Genomic DNA, 10,274 nt, shown 5'->3' on the forward strand with positions numbered 1-10,274 from the left:
AGAGTGCCCTCTCGCACTCCGCACTCCGGGACCCCTTGGGGGATGTCAGACTGCCTGTTTAAGCCCAATCCCCACAGGCCAGGCCAAGGGACCCCACCTGCTGGAGATATCCCACTCATTCTGCAGATGCCCTTCGAGCCCCAGTGCTGCCCCAGGTGTGGCTGGTTGGGGAGGAATCTCAGGAGGTTGACTCCAGGGTGTGTCCAGCCCATCTCACCCAGTCTTGTCCCTCTGGCCACCTTCTAATTAATTTCCTTTCAATGTGCACAAATCCATGCACAGGGCCTTTAGTAAACAATAAAACAGTAAGGAAGCATCGATATCTATAAAAGGCTAAGTGTCCGTCCGACCAGTAGCTATGATATGCACTGACCACCAGGGGGTAGACGCTCAATGCAGGAGCTGTCATGACACGCATTGGCCATTTAAAAATAAACAGCATCACAGACCTAGTGCCGACAAACCAACACTCGGCTTCCCCCAAGTGGGACACAGGCCCCACCACCATCCTGGAGTGACACCCCACCAAACCAAAGCCAATGCTACCAAGACCCCATGGTGCAAAATGTGGCCCACAGCCCAGCCCAGCCCAGAAACAGTGGCTGTGGGTGCCAGGTAATGACGTTACGTAGCAACGCCCGGCTTCCTCTTCCTACCGACTAGCATCCATGGAGTTTTTTCAGCCCAGGAACCTGACTTGCTTTATAGCCAGGGCAAACATTTTATAGTTTAATCAAATGTTTGTGAAGCTTTTTCCTGTGCCTCATTGCATTTGATCCTCACAGAAGTCCTGGAGTAGGTAGATGGGAGACTCAGTAGAATCCTATTTTCATTAGCAAGATGTGAATAGCAATCCTATATAATAAAAGCCTAATATGCCAAATGTTCAGTTGTCCGTTTGTCCATTCAACCAATCAAAGCATAATATGCTAATGATATGCTAAGGCCGCTCAACTGCTCACTATGACATGCACTGACCACCAGGGGGCAGACGCTCCGATCAGTAGGTTAGCTTGCTGCTGGGGTCCAGCTGATTGGGACTGAGCGAGATGGGCTGGACACACCCTGGAGCCCTCCTGCAGTCCCTCTCCAGATGGCCAAACTCCTGCGTCCCTCCCTGGCCCCAAACATGCACCATTGGGGTCCCTCAGCCTGGCCTGCACCCTCTTGCAATCTGGGACCCCTTGGGGGATGTTGGAGAGCCGGTTTCAGTCCAATCCCGCAGGCCAGGCTGAGGGACCCCACTGGTGCACGAATTCGTGCACTGGGCCTCTAGTATTAAAATATTTCTTCTAATTAATTTCCTTCCAATGTGCACAAATCTGTGTACCAGGACACTAATTATTTAATAAAGCTTACATATGCTATCCACAAGTAGTTGGTCTTTGAGTAGCTTTGAGTAGTGTGGTCTGAGAACCAGCAGAATTGGCTTCACCTGGTAATTTATTAAATGTCAGAATCTCAGGTCCCATCCTCAGGGCCTGTTGAATTGGTACATATGCATATTAAAGTTTCAAACTGATTTATAGATATTTGATGATTGATCCCCTCCTGACTTTTCTGTAGGTGACCTTCTCAAACGAATGGCCTATGCAGGCTGCCTCATTCTTCTTTTTTTAATCCTCACATGAGGATATTTTTTTCCATTGCTTTTTCAGAGTGGAAGAGAGGGAGAGAGGGGGCAGAGAGAGAAAGTTATATATATATCAGTGTGAGAGAGACACATTAACTGGTTGCATTCCACACCTGCAACCCTTGGTTGAATGGAACCCACCACCCTTTGGTGTGAAGGCCAATGCTCTAATCACTAAGCAACACCAGCCAGAGCTGGCTGCCTCATTCTTTAACCCCTTCCTTCATGAAAATGATTTGGTTTCAATGCTACTCAAATGGAAGTTTATTCAACAAATATAGTGTGTCCCAAAAAATGTAGACATACTTTGAATATAGTTATAAAGGCAGTGTTTATTAAAATACATTTCATTTTCATTTAATAGCTATCAGCTGTTAAAGTGTGTATAAATTTTTTGGACACCCTATATTTGCTGAGTTCCTATGTTCCAGACACTGTTTTAAGCCTTTGGATATGTCAATGAACAAACAAGACAGATATCCCTGCCACCCTAACTAGTTCCTCATAAGATCACCAAATAATCTATAATAATAAAAGTGTAATATGCTAATTAGACCAGATGTCCTTCCAGATGTCCTTCTGGATGACCTTCTGAATGAAGCTGGGGCTGCGAGGGAAGGCCAGGTGCTGGGTGTCAGAGGGAAGCCGGTGCCAGCAGCCGGGGGAAGCAAGGCCTACTCTTGCATGAATTTTGTCCATCGGGCTTCTAGTAAATTGATAATTTCCATGAAGACTGATTTTACTTCCTCCCTTTACCCAAAAAAATTATGTATCTTTTTTTTTGCCAAAATTATGTATCTTCTCAGCAGCTCAGGGCCAAGTGAAAGCAGCTTCTCAAAAACAAAAGACCTTTCTGACTAAATATAAATATAAATATTCTAAAGTCTAAGGATCAATCCCCACTGGCAATGAATTCATTGCTCCTCTAGCTTCTGTTTTATCCTTGCCCTGACAGTATCTTTGCTATAGTTCTCACTACTATTCTTAAGGAAGGGATTCAAGCTCTATGCCAGGTAACTCTGAGGGTTCCTTGGAGCATTTTGGAAATGAAGTCAAAATTTATTTATTTATTTTAAAATATTTTTATTTATTTCAGACAGGAAGGGAGAGGAAGAGAGAGATTGATGTCAATGATGAAAGAGAATCATTGATCAGCTGCCTCCTGCACGCCCTCTACTGGGGATGGAGCCCACAACCTGGGCATGTGCCCTTGACCAGAATTGAACCTGGGACCTTTCAGTCCACAGGCTGATGCTCTATCCACTAAGCCAAACCAGCTAGGGCTGAAATCAGGACTTAGATATTATTGTGATACTAGAGGCCCGTTGCAGGAAGATTCCTGCAATAGGGCTTCCTGCAGCAGTCTGCTTCCCTCCCTTCTCCGCAGCCCCGCCTGCTTCCCTCCCTTCTCCGCAGCCCCATTTGCTTGCTTCTCTACAGCTTCGCTCCCTTCTTCAACGCTTGGCTTCCTTCTATGCTGTCTTCAGTCTTCGCTCTACTCCTGGATATGCAAATTAACCGCCATCTTAGTTGGGTTGTTTTGCATACTTGCTTCTAATTGGCTGGTAGGTGTAGCAGAGTGATGGTTAATTTGCATATTACTCTTTTATTAGATAGGATAACTAAATTTAAATTTTTCACATAAGATTTGTATTAAGCTTGGAACATAGTTTCCTCCTTGATCGCCAATTATTACAACTTCAAATACCATCCTGGAACTTAAACCAATGTGTTTCTACTTGGATACACAAAATATTAACATTTGTTTTATTATAGCATAGAGTATATAAAAATAATGCAAGAGGGAAAGAGAAATTTTACAACTATAGCTTCTGCCATTATAACTTTAACTTATTTTTTAATGGTCAACATGGATTATTGGTTATGAGTCTATGTTAATTTTTCTTTATTATAGTGTATCCATACATTATCGCTGTTCTTTAATATGAAAGTTTTAATTTTTTTTTAGAGTGAGTGGAAGTATAGCCTTTGATTCTCCTGTATTAATGAAAGTACAGACTTCGGATACATTATTAGGATTTCACTTGTTTTTCCATTCATGTCCTTTTCTGTTCTAGGACTTAATACAGGATACAACATTTCATTTAGTTATTATTTCTCCTTTGTCTCCTCTGGTTGTAACACTTGCCTTAGTCTTTCCTTATCCTAATATATATAAAAGCCCAGGGTTGTAACGACTGACCACAACGGAAGGCTGACCAACACAGAAGTCCTAGCATTGGGTTGCCGTGGTGACCCAGCACTGACTGCCCTGCTGCAGCCTGGCGATCCAGCACTGACTGCCCAGGGGGCTGAGACCCAGAGAGAGAGGCAGGGTCTGATCCACAGCCTCAGTGGCAGCTGTTGATCAGTACTTGCCTCTCTCTTTCTCTCCCTCTTTCTTTCCGGGCTTTGCCAGCAGCCGGCCTTTCTTTCTCTCCTGGCCTCCAAGGGGGCTGCTGTTCAGCCCCGCCTCTCTGATCAGGCCCGGAGATAGGCCTGGAGATGCTGACTGGCATAGGAACTGATCAATCAGAACCAAATGTGGGTGCTGTGAAGAACCAATGGTTGTCTCAAATTGGCCAGGAGAGGAGGGCAGTTGGGGGAGAGATCAGGCTGGCAGGGGAGGGCAGTTGGGGGCAACCAGGCCAAGAGGGGAGGGCAGTTGGGGGCGAGATCTGGCCAGCAGGGGAGGGCCATTGGGGGCGAGATCAGGCCAGCAGGGGAGGGCAGTTAGGGGCGATCAGGCAGGCAGGCAGAGGCAGTTAGGTGCAATCAGGCAGGAAGGCAGGTGAGCAGTTAGGAGCCAGCGGCCCCAGATTTCGAGAGGGATCGGGCCTAAACTGGCAGTTGGCTATCCCCCAAGGGGTCCCCAATTGGAGATGGTGCAGGCTGGCCTGAGGGAATCCTCCCCTTTGTGCATGAATTGTGTGCACCTGGCCTCTAGTCTTTTATAATCTTGACATGTTTAAAGAGTTCTGGTCAAGTATTTTGTAGAATGTCCCTCAATCATCTGATGTTTTCTTATGATTATACTAGAGGCCCGGTGCATGAAATTTGTGCACGGGGATGTGTGTCCCTCATCCCAGCCTGCACCCTCTTCAATCTGGGACCCCTTGAGGGATGTCCGACTGCCCATTTAGGCCCGATCCCAGCCTGCATCCCTCTCACAATCCAGGACTGCTGGCTCCCAACTGCTCACCTGCCTGCCTTCCTGATTGCCCCTAACTGCTTCTGCCTGCCAGCCTGATCACCCCCTAACCACTCCCCTGCCAGCCCGATTGATGCCTAACTGCTCCCCTGCCAGCCTGATTGTCCCTAACTGCCCTCCCCTGCAGGCCTGGTCACCACTAACTGCTCTCCCCTGCAGGCCTGGTCACCCCTAACTGCCCTCCCCTGCAGGCCTAGTCCCCCCCAACAGCTCTCCCCTGCAGGCCTGGGTCCCTCCCAACTGCCTTTCTCTGCAGGCCTGGTTGCCCCCAACTTCCCTCCTCTGCCTGCTTGGTCACCCCTAATTGCCCTCCCCTGCAGGCTTGATCTCCCCCAACTGCCCTCCCTTGCAGGCCTGGTTCCTCCCAACTGCCCTCCCCTGCTGGCCATCTTGTGGTAGCCATCTTGTGTCCACATGGGGGCAGGATCTTTGACCACATGGGGGCAGCCATCTTGTGTGTTGGAGTGATGGTCAATCTGCATATTACTCTTTTATTGGATAGGATAAAGGCCTGGTGCACGGGTGGGGGCCAGCTGGTTTGCCCTGAAGGGTGTCCTGGATCAGGGTGAGGGTTCCCTTGGGGTGTGGGGCAGCCTGGGCGAGGGGCCTGTGGTGGTTTGCAGGCCGGCCATGCCCCCCGGCGACCCAAGGGGAGGCCCTGGTATCTGGGGTTTATTTATCTTCTACAATTGAAACTTTGTAACCTGGAGCGGAGCCAAGCCTCCTGCTTGCTCTGTGGCGGCAGCCATTTCTGTTGGGGTTTATGTATCTTCTTTTTTTTTTTTTTTTAATATATATTTTATTGATTTTTACAGAGAGGAAGGGAGAGAGAGAGATAGAGAGTTAGAAACATCGATGAGAGAGGAACATCGATCAGCTGCCTCCTGCACACCCCCCATTGGGGATGTGCCCGCAACCAAGGTACATGCCCTTGACCGGAATCGAACCTGGGACCTTTCAGTCCTCAGGCCGACGCTCTATCCACTGAGCCAAACCAGTTAGGGCTATGTATCTTTTGTAATTGAAACTTTGTAGCCTTAAGCGGAGGCCTGGGCCGGCCAGGGTGTGTGGAAAGCTTGGCTTCCTCCATCGCTGTGGGCAACCCTAGCCTCCTGCTCTTTCCAGCTCCGTGGCTGCCGCCATTTCTGTTTGGGTTTATGTATCTTCTATCATTGAAACTTTGTAGCCTTGAGTGGAGGCCTAGGCCAGCAAGGGCAGGCGGAAAGCTTGGCTTCTTCCATTGCTGGGGAAACCCAAGCCTCCCTCCTGCTCTCTGTGGCGGTAGCCATCTTGGTTGGGTTTATTTGCATATTCACTCCTGATTGGCTGGTGGGCGTGGCTGGTGGGTGTAGCGGAGTGATGGTTAATTTGCATATTACTCTTTTATTAGATAGGGTTGCAATCATGAATTTTTAGAAGAATACCATTAGGTGAAGCGTCCTCTCAGCATATCCTATCAGGTGGTATATAATAGTGATACATCTTATAACTAGTGGTGTTAACCTTGATCCCTTAGTTAAGGTGATGTCAATCAGGTTTTCCGCTGTGAAGTTCATTATTTTTTCCTTTATAATTAATATATACTTGGGAGGAGACACTGTGAGATTATGCAAATATCTTGTTTCTCCTTACAATTCCTCCACTAATTTTAGCATTCATTGGTGGATCTTGTTTGTAGTAATGACTACTGTGGTGTTCTATTTCACTCATACCTCCCTCATTTATTAATTGAAATTCTTTTGTAAAGAACTGTCCCTTCTCTGAAGTGAACATTAAAAAAAAAAAAAAAAGACCCAAAGCAGGGAGGCATGGAGCAGATTGACATACTTTGATGTGGGTTTGGGGGAACAAGAGATAAACCAAAGAACTTATATACTTATTAGAGGCCCGGTGCACAAAATTCATGCACTTTCAGGGGGGTTCCCTTAGCCTGACCTGTGCCCTCTTGCAGTCCAGGAGCCCTAGGGGGATGTCCAACTGACAGCTGGGAGTGGGCCTAAGCTGTCAGTCAGACATCTTTAGCACTGCCACGGACTCCTGCCACTGCCACTGTGCTTGCCAGCTGGGAGCCCAGCTCAGGGCTTCTGGCTGAGCGTTGCTCCCCTGTGGAGGTGTACTGACCACCAGGGGGCAGTTTCTGCATTGAGCATCTGCCCCCTGGTAGTCAATGCGCTTCATAGTGACCGGTTGTTCTGCCGTTCAGTCAATTTGCATATTGGCCTTTTATTATAGAGGATATGCATAGCTTATGGACATGGGCAATAGGGTGGTAAAGACCTGGGGAGTGGGTAGAGGCTGGGAGGAGGGGGGCAAGGGGGGAATAAATGGGAGATATCTGTAATATTATCAACAATAAAAAATATATTTTAAAAAATAAGAAAAAACATTTAAAAAATTAAGATAAAATAAAATCTTTAAGTGGAAGCAGGAAGTTCATCACCATCGAACAGTTCTTAGTCCTTATAATATGGGCCAGGAATGTGTGTAGTAGAATTAATTTTTAATTTTAATTTTTTGTTGATTTGAAAGGGAGGGAGGGATGGAGAGAGAAAGAGAGAGGGAGAGAGAGAGAGAGGGAGAGAGAGAGAGAGAGAGAAACCATCATTTTGTTATTGCACTTAATTATGCATTTATTAGTGCCCCAACTGGGGATCAAACCCAAATCCTTGGCATATTGGGATGACACTCTAACCAATTGAGCTACCTGACCAGGGCTAGAATTAATTAATTTATTTAACAAATCCTTTGTTTAATACCATGTGCCAGTAACTGTGTTAGGCACTTGGGGTACAATAGGGTGTAGTCTCTGCTTGAGAGCTTATAGTCCAGTCTAGTGTAAGATGATACTTACGTTTCACTATTGAAGACTAGCTAGATTCCTCTGAGTAGCTATGATCTTACAAAAGCCTTTATAGGACCAAATAAGAACACTTATCTGACTGACCTATATGCCTATTTTTCATCCTCTTTCAGTAAGGACAAACTGGACCTCCTCCCCTCCATGTCTGTGTCTATCCCTCAACACCTCTAACTAGAGGTCTTTGCTGCTTTACTTCCTCCTCTCAAATCTCACATGTTTCTCTTGTTGATGAATCATAACATGGAACTAAACAGGGAAAGGAATTCTGGGAAATTTGTTCCAGTTTAGCTAAACTGACAAAATTCAAAACCACCACAGCTCATTTTGACCATAACACTTTTATTGAAATGTTCTTCTTTGGCTTCATGACACCACTCTCTTCAAGTGTTCCATTGGATTGCTTCCCTTCCACCTTTTTGCTTGCCATCTTCCCAAACTTTAAATGTATGGTCCTCAGCCAATTTTTTGCTTAATACTCTACAAACTTTAACTAGTTTCACCCAATTTTGTGGTTTCAATTGTTATGGTTTTGTACACTAATGCCTTACAATTCCATTTTTCGCCCAGACCTCTCATAGAAACTCCAGGGGAAAATATGCAGTTGTCTGTCCTTAGGAACTTTATTTGTAACTAGAGGCCCAGTGCATGAAATTCGTGCATGGGGGTGGGGGGGGAGAGGGGTCCCTCAGCCCAGCCTGCACCCTCTCCAATCCAGGACCCCTTGGGGGATGTCTGACTGCTGGTTTCGGCTCAATCCCAGGGATCAGGCCGAAAACAGCAGTTGGACATCCCTCTCATAATCTGGAACCACTGGCTCCTAACTGCTCACCTGCCTGCCTGCCTGATTGCCCCTAACTGCCCCCCCCCCCGCCAGCCTGGTTGCCCCCAACTACCCCTCCTGCTGGCCTGGTTCCCCTCACTGCCCCCCCTCTGCCAGCCTGGTCACCCTTCACTGCCCCACCCCCTGCCGGCCTGGTTGCCCCACGCAGCCAGCTGGTCAGTTGTTTGGTCGTCCCTTGCTAACCCCCCTGCCGGCCTGGTCGCCCCACGCAGCCTGCTGTTCGGTTGTTACTGTGAGGGCGTCGTGACCAATTTGCATATTACCCTTTTATTAGTATAGATAGCCTGATATATTTGCTATACACCGAAGCACTTCACCCTCAGTTGGCACATAGTCTCAATCCTTGGCAGACAACAGGATTGCTTAGCCAACTACTTACTACATCATCATGTGAACTACCAAGAATTTCCCATCCTGGCTGAAACCGGTTTGGCTCAGTGGATAGAGTGTCGGCCTGCGGACTGAAAGGTCCCGGGTTCGATTCCGGTCAAGGGCATGTACCTTGGTTGCGGGCACATCCTCAGTGGGAGGTGTGCAGGAGGCAGCTGATCGATGTTTCTCTCTCATCGATGTTTCTAGCTCTCTATCCCTCTCCCTTCCTCTCTGTGAAATATCAATAAAATATATTAAAAAAAAAAAAAAAAAAAAAGAATTTCCCATCCTGGCTTAAGGGAGTCTCATTGTTCCTCTCTCTGCTTGACTCAGCTAGTTCCATACCTGTTTTAATGGTTTTTCACTCAAGACACTACTTGGTAACAATTTCTTTATTAATTGGGACTCTTTAACTTCAAATAAAAGAATTCATATTGAGCTACTTTAATAATAATAGTAGTAACATTTAGTGCATGCTTATTCTGTATCAGTGCCTGGCACATGATGGGGTGAATGAATGCCAGTCACTGTGCTAAGTACTTTAAATGCATTACTTAATTATCACAACTCTATATGAGTATTTCTCCTTTTTATGGAAAAGAACACTGTGACACTGAGAGGATCTGAAACTTCCCAAGATACACAGCTAGTCAATATTGGGTCTAGGATTTAATCTATGCCATCTTGTTTTTTTGGCTAGTGTATTAGGGGGGAAAAAGGATAATTTATTATAAGAGAATTTTTCCAGAACAAGTGCAGAAATTCAGGTGGATTGCAAGATGGGCTGGAACCAGGAACTAGAGAGCTGTTGGAAACCCATGCAATATTCTCTCTGATTATCCCCTATACTTTTCAGACTATATGTGGGAAAAGGAAAATATTGGTAAAGTGATGCAGGTCATTTCACTGGTCCCAACTTTTGGCTCACCTTGGAAAATCCCAGCACTGCCCTCAACTCCTTTTGTGGCCTGGACCAACTCATTTTATTTCTTTGGGCATTAATTTCCTCATTTATAAAATGAGACGTTTTTACTGGAGGATTCCTCAGGTCCCTTCCAGCTCTAAAAGTCTATGCTCCTAAGTAAACCATCTAGAGCAGAGATGCATTAATAATGGATTTGAAGGTGTGGGTTTGGGGAATAGAATAGAGGAGGGTTCTAAGGAAAGGGACAGAATAATGGTTTGAGAAGAGCCTCAGTGTTGAATTACTGTTGAAAGCTGGTATCAGGTAAAGACCTTTGAGGATATATAAATGGGGGACAGAAGAGACTTCTCACCCTGACACACCAGACCAGACCAAATTATTTTGAATGAGATCTCTGATCTCTGAACCCCCCCTCGTCTCTCTCTCTCTCTC

Source organism: Plecotus auritus, assembly GCF_963455305.1.
Source record: "Plecotus auritus genome assembly, chromosome: 1".
Classification (NCBI taxonomy): Eukaryota; Metazoa; Chordata; class Mammalia; order Chiroptera; family Vespertilionidae; genus Plecotus; species Plecotus auritus.